This window comes from Hyperolius riggenbachi, chromosome 10, assembly GCF_040937935.1.
Source record: "Hyperolius riggenbachi isolate aHypRig1 chromosome 10, aHypRig1.pri, whole genome shotgun sequence".
Taxonomy (NCBI): Eukaryota; Metazoa; Chordata; class Amphibia; order Anura; family Hyperoliidae; genus Hyperolius; species Hyperolius riggenbachi.
The window spans coordinates 84,697,475-84,710,593 of NC_090655.1; positions in this window are offsets into that span (position 1 = coordinate 84,697,475).

The following is a 13,119-nucleotide window of genomic DNA, read 5'->3' on the forward strand; positions in this document are numbered from 1 at the left end:
TATTTTTGATCCCTTATCTTGAAGTGATCATAAAGCAAGTAGGCACACTGTGTCTTTTGCCTTTGAATATATTTATCAAATGCATAAAGATTGCTTATGCAATGTGACAGCTAAGTACTTGGTGTATACAGTAGTACATTGTTTTCTAGCCAGAAATAGTCTTTATAACTATTTTTAAATGTGATTTCCTGCTAACAAAAGACTCTTGTGATCTTAAACCCTTACCTAATGGAACAGCATATTATTCCTCTGAGCTGATTGTTCTAACCATTATGCTGTTTGTGTTAGTGTTCTTAAAAGAAATGGATGTTTTCAAGAATATTTACATGCATTGATTTCAATACCAAAATATAGATCTATGCTTCAATTAGACCATATAAACATTAGAGATAAATATTTCATTTTGAGAAACTCCAACCACCGATTCAACTGATGAAGTTTCATGAGCACAAAAGTATCTCATTTTACTGCTGTAGGAAAAATGTTTCAATATATAGATACCAGGGACCATATGCCATTACATTTTCCTCCTGAATTTTCTCCTAGGTGATAATTTTTCATGCTCTATTTGGAATAATTTTTCAGCAGTTTTCAATTGAAAAAGTACCAAATAGTAGGTGAAAAAGTACTGTCAAAACAATGTTAAGTATTTTCTTGCTTGCTGGGGATTTAAAATGCATCCTATAGATGAGTTTGAAAATAACAGTTAGGAGAAAACTCAAGAGAAAAAGTTAATTGCATATGGGCCAATGTCTCCAGACTTGTTGACTGATAACTAAGCCCCTATTGTCCTCTATCCATGTATTATTTTTTAGTACAAAGCAGTTTAGCTTTTTTTGTATATAAAATGTAATGTGGGATGAAACTCAATATTAACTAAAAAAATTTTAAAAAAACAAAACCCATTCAATAAGAAATAATTTATTTAGCCTTTAACCTATCTTGATGTTTTTAGTTTTTACTGTCAGATTATATGAAAAAAAGAAAATAATAATTCTGCTGGTTTCCATTTTTACTGTTGCTCTGTGATGCAAAAAGTGACATCACTTTTGCCTTTTTCTTTTTTTTTTCTTAACCCATTTTAGTGTTAATTTACTGCTTATTTTACAGATTACTGTCCATCCCACAGCAAAAATCCCCTAGATAACAGGTTTACATCACTGGGTAAACTCTTTAAAGGGAGGTGGGTTCAATTACCTTCTGGTCATAATGCCCTTCTAATTTTGAAATGGGAAGTTTCTGTTATTTTTATTTTGAGATGAGCTTGTTACTTTAGCTTAAAGGGAAGGTTCAGGGAAATGCTTAAAAAAATAAAAATCCATATCCACTTACCTGGGGCTTCCTCCAGCCCGTGGCAGGCAGGAGGTGCCCTCGCCGCCGCTCCAGAGGCTTCCGGTCGTCTTCGGTGGCCGACCCGACCTGGCCAGGCCGGCTGCCAGGTCGGGCTCTTCTGCGCTCCAAGGACGGGCTCTTCTGCGTCCCACGCGGGCGCGCTGACGTCATCGGACGTCCTCCGGGCTTTACTGCGCAGGCGCAGAACTACTGCGCCTGCGCAGTACAGCCCGGAGGACGTCGGATGACGTCAGCGCGCCCGCGTGGGACGCAGAAGAGCCCGTCCTTGGAGCGCAGAAGAGCCCGACCTGGCAGCCGGCCTGGCCAGGTTGGGTCGGCCACCGAAGACGACCGGAAGCCTCTGGAGCGGCGGCGAGGGCACCTCCTGCCTGCCACGGGCTGGAGGAAGCCCCAGGTAAGTGGATATGGATTTTTATTTTTTTAAACGTTTCCCTGAACCTTCCCTTTAAATAAAAGGAAAGAAAAAGACTTCTCACAATCCTGTTGGCACTGCACAATTCGGCACAGTTTAGCAAAGTCACAAAGACCAGGTAAAAAAAGAATGGTGATACATGGGGACTTACTTTTAGAAAAAACGGTTTTATATATATATATATATATATATATATATATATATATATATATATATATATATATATATATACTGTATTTATATACTGTATTTATATATACACATATCACATATAAATATATATACACATATCACATATAAAATACAGTATATATACACACATATATATATATATATATATATATATATATATACACACACACACATATATATATATATATATATATATATATATATATATATATATATATATATATATATATTATATAATGGGTTTTTTTGGGGGGGGGCACTAACTATTTTTAGGCACATTTTTTTGGAGTGGGGATGTTACCGCCCCTTTAAGCTTGTCACTCGAATGAAGCTCCAAAGCTCCAAACAAATAGACTTTAATTTATTTATTGTATTTATAAAGCGCCAACATATTACGCAGCGCTGGACAATAAATAGGGATACATACAATATTTAGGGGTGACATACAGCAAAATGACAATACCTGAATACAAGAAAGATCAGATCATGCAGCACAATATGAGTACAAGGTAATGCTTAGTCAGTCACTGGAGGGGAGCATGGAGATTAAGCAAGTTAAGTTCACTCAAGAGGCCTAGCATGGGTTCACAGTAATGGAGGTGCATGATCAGGTTGGACACAAAAGGAGGAGGACCCTGCCCAAAGGCTTACAATCTAAAGGGTGAGGTAGGGACACGAGATGTAGGAGACCAGAGTTCAGCTGTGGGTTTAGATCAATTGTGAGGGGTAGTAGGCCAGAGTGAAAAGGTGAGTTTTGAGGGCTTTCTTGAAGATGTTGAAGGAGGGGGCTGCCCTAATGGGTGGAGGTAGGGAGTTCCATAGTGTTGGAGCAGCTCTTGAGAAGTCTTGGAGGCGTGCATGGGACTGGGTGAAGCGGGGGGCAGTAAGGCAAAGTTCATTGGAAGAGCGGAGTAAGCGGCTAGGTGTGTACCTCTGAGTAAGATCGGAAATGTAGGTTGGACAGGTTTTGTGGACAGATTTGTAGGTCAGACACAGTATCTTGAATCTGATTCTGGACTGGATAGGAAGCCAGTGGAGGGATTCAAGGAGGGGATCCGCCATGGTGGAACGATGGGAGCAGTGGATAATTCTTGCTGCTGCATTCATGATGGACTGCAGTGGGGCTGTTCGGGTCATAGGGAGACCAGACAGCAGGGCATTGCAGTAGTCAAGGCGGGAAATTATGAGGGCATGGATGAGGAGTTTGGTGGTGGCAGAGGTCAGGAATGGGCGAATCTTACAGATGTTACGAAGGTGGAAGTTGCAGGACTTTGTGAGGTTTTGGATGTGGGGAGTGAAGGAGAGTGCGGAGTCCAGGGTGACACGCAGACAGTGGGCTTGAGAGGTAGGGTGAATGGTAGTGTGGTTAACAGTGACATGCACATCTGGGAGGTTTATGGATGTCCGGGGTGGGAAGATCATAAATTCCGTTTTGTCTAGGTTTAGTTTCAAGAACCTAGCGGACATCCAGGAGGAGATGGCTGATAGACAGGAGGAGACCTTGTCCATGGTAGTGGTGGATATGTCAGGGGTGTGGAGATAGATCTGGGTGTCATCTGTATACAGATGATAGTTAAAACCCATTCAGGTGATAACCTTGCCAATGGAGGATGTGTATAAGGTGAACAGTAGAGGGCCAAGGACCGAACCTTGGGGGACTCCCACCGAGAGGTGGTTGGGGGTGGATGAGGACTCATTGAAGGCGGTCGTGAAGGAGCGGTTGGAGAGGTAGGATGAAAGCCAGGACAGGGCAAGATCGTGAATGCCCATGGACTGGAGGGACTGGAGGAGTAGAGGATGATCTACTGTGTCAAAAGCTGCTGAAAGGTCAAGAAGGAGGAGAATGGAGTATTTACCTTCAGCTTTATCTAAGGCAAGGTCATTGACCACTTTGGTGAGAGCAGTTTCGGTTGAGTGGGCAGGCCGAAATCCAGATTGCAGTGGGTCTAGCAGTGAGTTGGCATTGAGGAACTGGGTCAGGCGTTTGTGAACCAGACGCTCAAGGAGTTTTGAGGCAAAGGGGAGGAGAGAGATAGGACGGTAGTTGGAGGGTAGCGAGGGGTCGAGGGAGGGTTTCTTGAGCAGGGGTAGTACAGTGGCCTGCTTGAATTCTGAGGGGAAGGTGCCTGTGGATAGGGAGAGGTTGAACAGGGTAGTGAGGACTGGGGCCAATTCCGTGAAGTGAGGCTGGAGTAAATCAGAAGGGATGGGGTCAAGGGGGGAAGTAGTGGTATGGGAAGTCTGCAGTAGGTGGATGACTTCCTCGGTGGTAGTAGGAGTGAAGGATGTGAGGGGAGGATAGGGTGGAGGAGGAGCTGGTTGGGAGGGGGTGGGAGGTGAAGATTTGAGATTGGATATTTCCTGGCGGATAGAGACAATTGTGTTGGTGAAGTGGGTGGCTAAATCTGTGGCAGAGAGGGAGGAAACGGAGGGTGGGGGGGGGGGGGGTGTGTGGGTTTAAGCAGGGAGTAGAAAGTGGCAAAGAGACGCCGGCGGTTGGAAGCTTGTGCTCCGATGAGCTTGGTAAAGTATTCCTGCTTCGCATGAGCAAGGGCAGTGTGGAACTGCAGCAGGTTGGTCTTGTACTGTAGGAAATCCTGGTTAAGTCTAGTTTTCCTCCATTTCCGTTCAGTGGCGCGTGAATCCCTCTGGAGGTTGCGAGTATGGGTAGTGTGCTAGGGCTGGGGGTTAGGGGGTCGGTTGCGGCGAAATATTGGTGGAGCAGCTTTCTCTAGGGCTGATGAGAACGTTTGGCGATACTGAGCTGCAGCAAGATTAGGACAGGTTAGGGTGGGGAGAGTGGAGGAGAGGGCATGGAGGGGGTCAGCAAGGACGCTAGGGTTGAGCTTGCATAGGTCTCGCTGCCATCGACCAGGTGGGCGGGTAGTTTGGAGGTGCCTTCCGTGAGGAGGTTGAAGGTGAGAAGGTGATGGTCTGAGGGTGGAAAGGGTGCGATGTCAAGGTCTGCAATAGCGGTGGATTTAGTGAATATAAGGTCGAGAGTGTGACGTGCAGTGTGAGTGGGGGCATTGGTGTGTTGTACTAGTCCAAGTGAGTTGGCAATGGTGAGTAGCCGGGTCACAGCGGAGTTCTGGGCTTCATCGATGGGAATATTGAAATCCCCAAGGATGATGGTGGGGAGGTCAGAGAAGAGGATGTGAGGGAGCCAGGAAGCAAGGTCATCAAGAAATTGTGGGGTGGAGCCTGGAGGACGGTATAAGACCGCAACAATGGCAGGGAGGGGGTGGTAGAGGCGGATGGTGTGGGCCTCGAATGATGTGAATTGTACTAGGGAGGGAGGTAGGTGGGGTGAAGACACGGAAGGTGCAGGATGGGAAGAGGAGCAGACCCACCCCTCCCCCAGTCCTGTTGTCTGGTCTGGGGGTGTGACTGAGGTGAAGCCCACCATAGGAGAGGGCAGCCTCTGCGGCAGAGTCAGAAGGGGTGAGCCATGTCTCAGTGAGTGCGAGGATGGTGAGGGATTTGGAGAAGAAGAGGTCATGGACTGCTGTAAGTTTATTGCGGACGGATCTGGCATTCCAGAGACTGCAGGGTAGGGGGAGCATGTGTTTGTGGGTGGGATGGATGGAAATAAGGTTGGAGCGAGGATGGGTGTTGAGGTTATTTGTGGACAGAGGGCTGTGAAGTGTATGAAGCAGGTCAGTAGGGGATGCTTGTCTGGCAGCAGGCTGTGGCCCAGGATTGGGTGATATATCACCAGCTGCAAGTAAGAGTAGGAGGGAGAGAGTAAGCAAATGTGAATGGGATTTAAATGTTTGTGAGGTTTTTGAGCTGCTGGAGGGAGAGAGAGATTTCAGGAGAGCTAACAGTTCATGAGAAGCTGAGTAAGGCGAGGAAAGCAGAGCAGGTGAAATGAATGTGGAGTGTGGTACATTGGGAGGGTGCATATTGCAATGCAACTTGTAGATATTTGCAGACAGGCAGAACATAAGGAAAAGTGCAGTAAACATAGTAATAGTCTCTGATTATAACCAGGAAGTTTCCAACCACTAAACAGTTTATATGAGTAAGCAGTTAGTGCAAGCAAACCTGTGTAAATAAAGAAGCAGAGTCTACTTGGCAGTGCAACATATGTCCAGTAGTGTTGGGCGAACATGTAGATGTTCGGGTTCGGGCCGAACAGGCCGAACATGGCCGCGATGTTCGGGTGTTCGAGCCGAACTCCGAACATAATGGAAGTCAATGGGGACCCGAACTTTTGTGCTTTGTAAAGCCTCCTTACATGCTACATACCCCAAATTTACAGGGCATGTGCACCTTGGGAGTGGGTACAAGAGGAAAATTTTTTTTGCAAAAAGAGCTTATAGTTTTTGAGAAAATTGATTGTAAAGTTTCAAAGGAAAAACTGTCTTTTAAATGTGGAAAATGTCATGTTTCTTTGCACAGGTAACATGCTTTTTTTCGCCATGCAGTCATAAATGTAATACAGAGAAGAGGTTCCACGAAAAGGGACCGGTAACGCTAACCCAGCACCAGCAGACGTGATGGAACAGGAGGAGGCGCAGGAGGAGAAGGCCACGCTTTGAGACACAACAACCCAGGCCTTGCATGAAGACAAGAAGCATGCGGATAGCATGCTTTGTACCGCCATGCAGTCATAAATGTAATAAAGATAAGTGGTTCAATAAACAGCGACCACGCGGCAACGCTAACCCAGCAGCAGCAGACGTCATGGAACAGGAGGAGGCGCAGGAGGAGAAGGCCACGCTTTGTGAGACACAACAACCCAGGCCTTGCATGAGGACAAGAAGCGTGCGGATAGCATGCTTTGTACCGCCATGCAGTCATAAATGTAATAAAGATAAGTGGTTCAATAAACAGGGACCACGCGGCAACGCTAACCCAGCAGCAGCAGACGTGATGGAACAGGAGGAGGCGCAGGAGGAGAAGGCCACGCTTTGTGAGACACAACAACCCAGGCCTTGCATGAGGACAAAAAGCGTGCGGATAGCATGCTTTGTACCGCCATGCAGTCATAAATGTAATAAAGATAAGTGGTTCAATAAACAGGGACCACGCGGCAACGCTAACCCAGCAGCAGCAGACGTGATGGAACAGGAGGAGGCGCAGGAGGAGAAGGCCACGCTTTGTGAGACACAACAACCCAGGCCTTGCATGAGGACAAAAAGCGTGCGGATAGCATGCTTTGTACCGCCATGCAGTCATAAATGTAATAAAGATAAGTGGTTCAATAAACAGGGACCACGCGGCAACGCTAACCCAGCAGCAGCAGACGTGATGGAACAGGAGGAGGTGCAGGAGGAGAAGGCCACGCTTTGTGAGACACAACAACCCAGGCCTTGCATGAGGACAAAAAGCGTGCGGATAGCATGCTTTGTACCGCCATGCAGTCATAAATGTAATAAAGATAAGTGGTTCAATAAACAGGGACCACGCGGCAACGCTAACCCAGCAGCAGCAGACGTGATGGAACAGGAGGAGGCGCAGGAGGAGAAGGCCACGCTTTGTGAGACACAACAACCCAGGCCTTGAATGAGGACAAAAAGCGTGCGGATAGCATGCTTTGTACCGCCATGCAGTCATAAATGTAATAAAAATAAGTGGTTCAATAAACAGGGACCACGCGGCAACGCTAACCCAGCAGCAGCAGACGTGATGGAACAGGAGCAGGCGCAGGAGGAGAAGGCCATGCTTTTTGAGACACAACAACCCAGGCCTTGCATGAGGACAAAAAGCGTGCGGATATAGCAGCAATGCTTTTTGCCGCCATGCAGTCATAAATGTAATACAGATGAGAGGTTCAATAAACAGGGACCGGAAACGCTACACCATCCCAGATGTTCATTGGTCATGTTACTTGGTTGGGGTCCTGGAGTTTTGCGTAGTCATTTCCAATCCAGGATTGATTCATTTTAATTTGAGTCAGACGGTCTGCATTTTCTGTGGAGAGGCGGATACGCCGATCTGTGACGATGCCTCCGGCAGCACTGATACAGCGTTCCGACATAACGCTGGCTGCCGGGCAAGCCAGCACCTCTATTGCGTACATTGCCAGTTCGTGCCAGGTGTCTAGCTTCATGCCCGGTTTCAGGTCCAGCGGTGCCAGCCACAAATCCGTCTGTTCCTTTATTCCCCTCCAAATTTCCTCCCCTGTGTGCTGCTTATCCCCAAGGCAGATCAGCTTCAGCAACGCTTGCTGACGCATGCCAACAGCTGTGCTGCGCTGCTTCCACGATCCTACTGCTGCTGGTGCTGGGTTAGCGTTTCCGGATGAGGTACAGCTTTGAGATGCGTTGGAGGAGAAGGAGTCAGAGAGGTAGGTGCTGCTGTTGTTATCCAGTGGGAGGGACGGCGGTGCAGCTGTTTGCGGCGTGGGCAACACCCGCGCCGTAGCAGGTGAGGAATCGCTGCCAGGCTCCACAAGGTTCACCCAGTGCGCGGTAAGGGAGATGTATAGACCCTGGCCGAACGCACTCGTCCAGGTGTCAGTGGTGAGGTGAACCTTGCAGGCAACGGCATTCTTCAAGCTTCGGGTTATTTTGCTGACCACGTGCTCATGCAACTCAGGCACTGCTGGGAACCACGTAACGTGGGATGGCCACTGACATCATGCCCTTGAAGCTGTTTGTCTCCACCACTCGATATGGCAGCATTTCGCAGGCCAGAAGCTTGGCTATGCTGGCTGGCTGTTACTGCCACGGCCCGGAGGTCATTTGCTGGCAATTTCCTCTTGCGCTCAAACATCTCAGAGACAGACAACTCAACCGTAGGGCTGCACACCGAAGGGCTGTTGGTTGTTGTGTTTGATGAACACTGGGAGACCTCAAGAGCACTAGTCCGGAAAGTGACAGTGTCAGCATCGTCTGATGTTTGTGAATGTTGTGAACCACGCAATGGCTGGGCTACTGCTGCTGCTGAGGCGGGTCTGGTGGTGAGTCTGGTGAACCCAAGGGAGGCAGTGTTGCTGGTGGTACCCTGTCCTGCCGCGTTTGCCCACAGAGTGGGATGTTTGGATAGAATGTGGCGGCTCATGCTGGTGGTGGAGAGGTTGTTAATACTTTTCCCCCTGCTCAGGCGGGTCTTGCACACCTTGCAAATCGCCATGGTAACATCCTCAGTGCAGTCTTCAAAGAAAGCCCAGACTTTGGAGCACCTGCCTTGCTGGCGATTTCTGTTTGCGCCTCTTTTGCCTCTCACTTGAACTTCCATGCTTGCGGTGCCTGAAATTGCGCGCCGCCTACCTTGTGGCACCAGGCGAACTCGTGCAGCAGTGGGTTCCTCAACAGACTCATCTGTGCTGCTGCTACGACGGCGATGTTCTCGTTCACAAACAAAATCTGGGTCTATGTCCACATTGTCCATACCCTCCTCTTCCATCTCCTCAAACTCGTCATATGTCATTGTGGGGGGCCGCCGCCGTGGAGTAGAGCTCCCCAGAACAACCTCTGCGCAGCTCACTCCAACGTCGTCTGGTTATCTGGCAGTTGTGTGCGTGGTGTCGCTGCCGGTTGTGTCAGCTTTGTGCCCACTGGCTCCTTGTAACTGGCTGAGGACTCGGACCTCGTGCGTGATGTGCTGGTGCTGCTTAACCCACTGCTGGACGCTTGAGAGGTCATCCAAGTAATTATCTGGTCCTGTTCTTTTGGATCTGTGAGGGTTGTTGTCCTGGACAACATGGGCGGTATTGAGTGGGTTTTCTTGGGTGCTCCCCTGTGGCCTGTATGTGAACCGTCAGGGGAAACACCTCTTCCCTTGCCCCTCCCTCTTTCACCGGATTTCTTCCTCATTTCACTTATCCTTAAAGTACACGCTGACTGGCAGCAGTACAGTGGCAGTACAGAAATGCTATACAGTGGTGGGTGAGCGGTGTACCACTATTGCCAACAGCGACACAGAGCACAATGCTATACAGTGGCGGGTGAGCGGTGTACTACTGTTCCCAGCAGACACAGAGTGGAAGTAAACACAATGCTATATAGTGTGGCTGAGCCGTGTACACAGAGTGGCATTAAACACAATGCTATATAGTCTGCTATATAGTCACCCCGAACAGGGTGATGTTCTGCAGAACCCGAACAGTGGCAAACACTGTTCGCCCAACACTACTGGGAACGCAGATTTTAGTACCTAAACACACGATACAACATGTTTTCCGGGGTCGGACTCTGAGGCACATACAGATGGTCCCGATCATCATCCTCATCATACAACTCTTCTCCTGAGTCTGACCCACCCACCACCTCTGCCACCCCAACATCCCCAGACACAGACCCCTCATCGTCCTCAACATTAACTTGGGATGCTGGCCTGAGCCAGACCTCCTCCTCCACATCAGGCCCCATCATCTCCTCAATGGCAGCCCTCATTAATCGCTCTGGCGACGGACCGATGGACACAACGTTCTCCTCCGGGGAGGGCTGCTGCTGACCACTGGCTGCTGGGGTGGATGTTATAGCTTGCGTGGGGCGTTGGCTGTTGCTGTTGTTGGGAGTGCTGCTCACAGCGGAGGTCTCTGGGGAACTCATGTTGAGCTCATATAGTGGTTGACGGTGAGTGGAGTATTACTGATCCCAGCAATATACACACTGACTGGCAATGCTATATAGTGTGGCTGAGCGGTGTACACAGAGTGGCAGTAAACACAATGCTATATAGTCTGGCTGAGCGAGCGGTGTACTACTGTTCCCAGCAGAATCAGAGTGGCAGTAAACAATGGTATATAGTCTGGCTGAGCAGTGTACACAGAGTGTCAGTAAACAATGCTATATAGTCTGGCTGAGCCGTGTACACAGAGTGTCAGTAAACAATGCAATATAGTCTGGCTGAGCGGTGTACACAAAGTGTCAGTAAACAATGGTATATAGTCTGGCTGAGCGGTGTACACAGAGTGTCAGTAAACAACGGTATATAGTCTGGCTGAGCCGTGTACACAGAGTGTCAGTAAACAATGCAATATAGTCTGGCTGAGCGGTGTACACAGGGTGTCAGTAAACAATGGTATATAGTCTGGCTGAGCGGTGTACACAGAGTGTCAGTAAACAATGGTATATAGTCTGGCTGAGCGGTGTACACAGAGTGTCAGTAAACAATGGTATATAGTCTGGCTAAGCCGTGTACACAGAGTGTCAGTAAACAATGCAATATAGTCTGGCTGAGCGGTGTACACAAAGTGTCAGTAAACAATGGTATATAGTCTGGCTGAGCGGTGTACACAGAGTGTCAGTAAACAACGGTATATAGTCTGGCTGAGCCGTGTACACAGAGTGTCAGTAAACAATGCAATATAGTCTGGCTGAGCGGTGTACACAGGGTGTCAGTAAACAATGGTATATAGTCTGGCTGAGCGGTGTACACAGAGTGTCAGTAAACAATGGTATATAGTCTGGCTGAGCGGTGTACACAGAGTGTCAGTAAACAATGGTATATAGTCTGGCTAAGCCGTGTACACAGAGTGTCAGTAAACAATGCAATATAGTCTGGCTGAGCGGTGTACACAGGGTGTCAGTAAACAATGGTATATAGTCTGGCTGAGCGGTGTACACAGAGTGTCAGTAAACAATGGTATATAGTCTGGCTGAGCGGTGTACACAGAGTGTCAGTAAACAATGGTATATAGTCTGGCTAAGCCGTGTACACAGAGTGTCAGTAAACAATGCAATATAGTCTGGCTGAGCGGTGTACACAGGGTGTCAGTAAACAATGGTATATAGTCTGGCTGAGCGGTGTACACAGAGTGTCAGTAAACAATGGTATATAGTCTGGCTGAGCGGTGTACACAGAGTGTCAGTAAACAATGGTATATAGTCTGGCTGAGCGGTGTACACAGAGTGTCAGTAAACAATGGTATATAGTCTGGCTCAGCGGTGTACACAGTGTCAGTAAACAACGGTATATAGTCTGGCTGAGCGGTGTACACAGAGTGGCAGTAAACACAATGCTATATATAGCGTGGCTGAGCGAGGTGCACAGTGGCAGTACACACAATGCTATATAGTCAGGCTAAGACGTGTACACAGAGTGTCAGAAAACACAATGCTATATATAGCGTGGCTGAGCGAGGTGCACAGTGGCAGTACACACAATGCTATATAGTCAGGCTAAGCCATGTACACAGAGTGTCAGAAAACACAATGCTATATATAGCGTGGCTGAGCGAGGTGCACAGTGGCAGTACACACAATGCTATATAGCCAGGCTAAGCCGTGTACACAGAGTGTCAGAAAACACAATGCTATATATAGCGTGGCTGAGCGAGGTGCACAGTGGCAGTACACACAATGCTATATTAGTTAGGCTAAGCCGTGTACACAGAGTGTCAGAAAACACAATGCTGTATATAGCGTGGCTGAGCGAGGTGCACAGTGGCAGTACACACAATGCTATATTAGTCAGGCTAAGCCGTGTACACAGAGTGTCAGAAAACACAATGCTATATATAGCGTGGCTGAGCGAGGTGCACAGTGGCAGTACACACAATGCTATATTAGTCAGGCTAAGCCGTGTACACAGAGTGTCAGAAAACACAATGCTATATATAGCGTGGCTGAGCGAGGTGCACAGTGGCAGTACACACAATGCTATATTAGTCAGGCTAAGCCGTGTACACAGAGTGTCAGAAAACACAATGCTATATATAGCGTGGCTGAGCGAGGTGCACAGTGGCAGTACACACAATGCTATATTAGTCAGGCTAAGCCGTGTACACAGAGTGTCAGAAAACACAATGCTATATATAGCGTGGCTGAGCGAGGTGCACAGTGGCAGTACACACAATGCTATATTAGTCAGGCTAAGCCGTGTACACAGAGTGTCAGAAAACACAATGCTATATATAGCGTGGCTGAGCGAGGTGCACAGTGGCAGTACACACAATGCTATATTAGTCAGGCTAAGCCGTGTACACAGAGTGTCAGAAAACACAATGCTATATATAGCGTGGCTGAGCGAGGTGCACAGTGGCAGTACACACAATGCTATATTAGTCAGGCTAAGCCGTGTACACAGAGTGTCAGAAAACACAATGCTATATATAGCGTGGCTGAGCGAGGTACACAGTGGCAGTAAACAATGCTATATATAGTGTGGCTGAGCGAGCGGTGTACTACTGTTCCCAGCAGCGACACACAATGACTGGGGGGGGACCCTGGCTAGCGTGGCTGGAGAGCGAACTACCCTGCCTG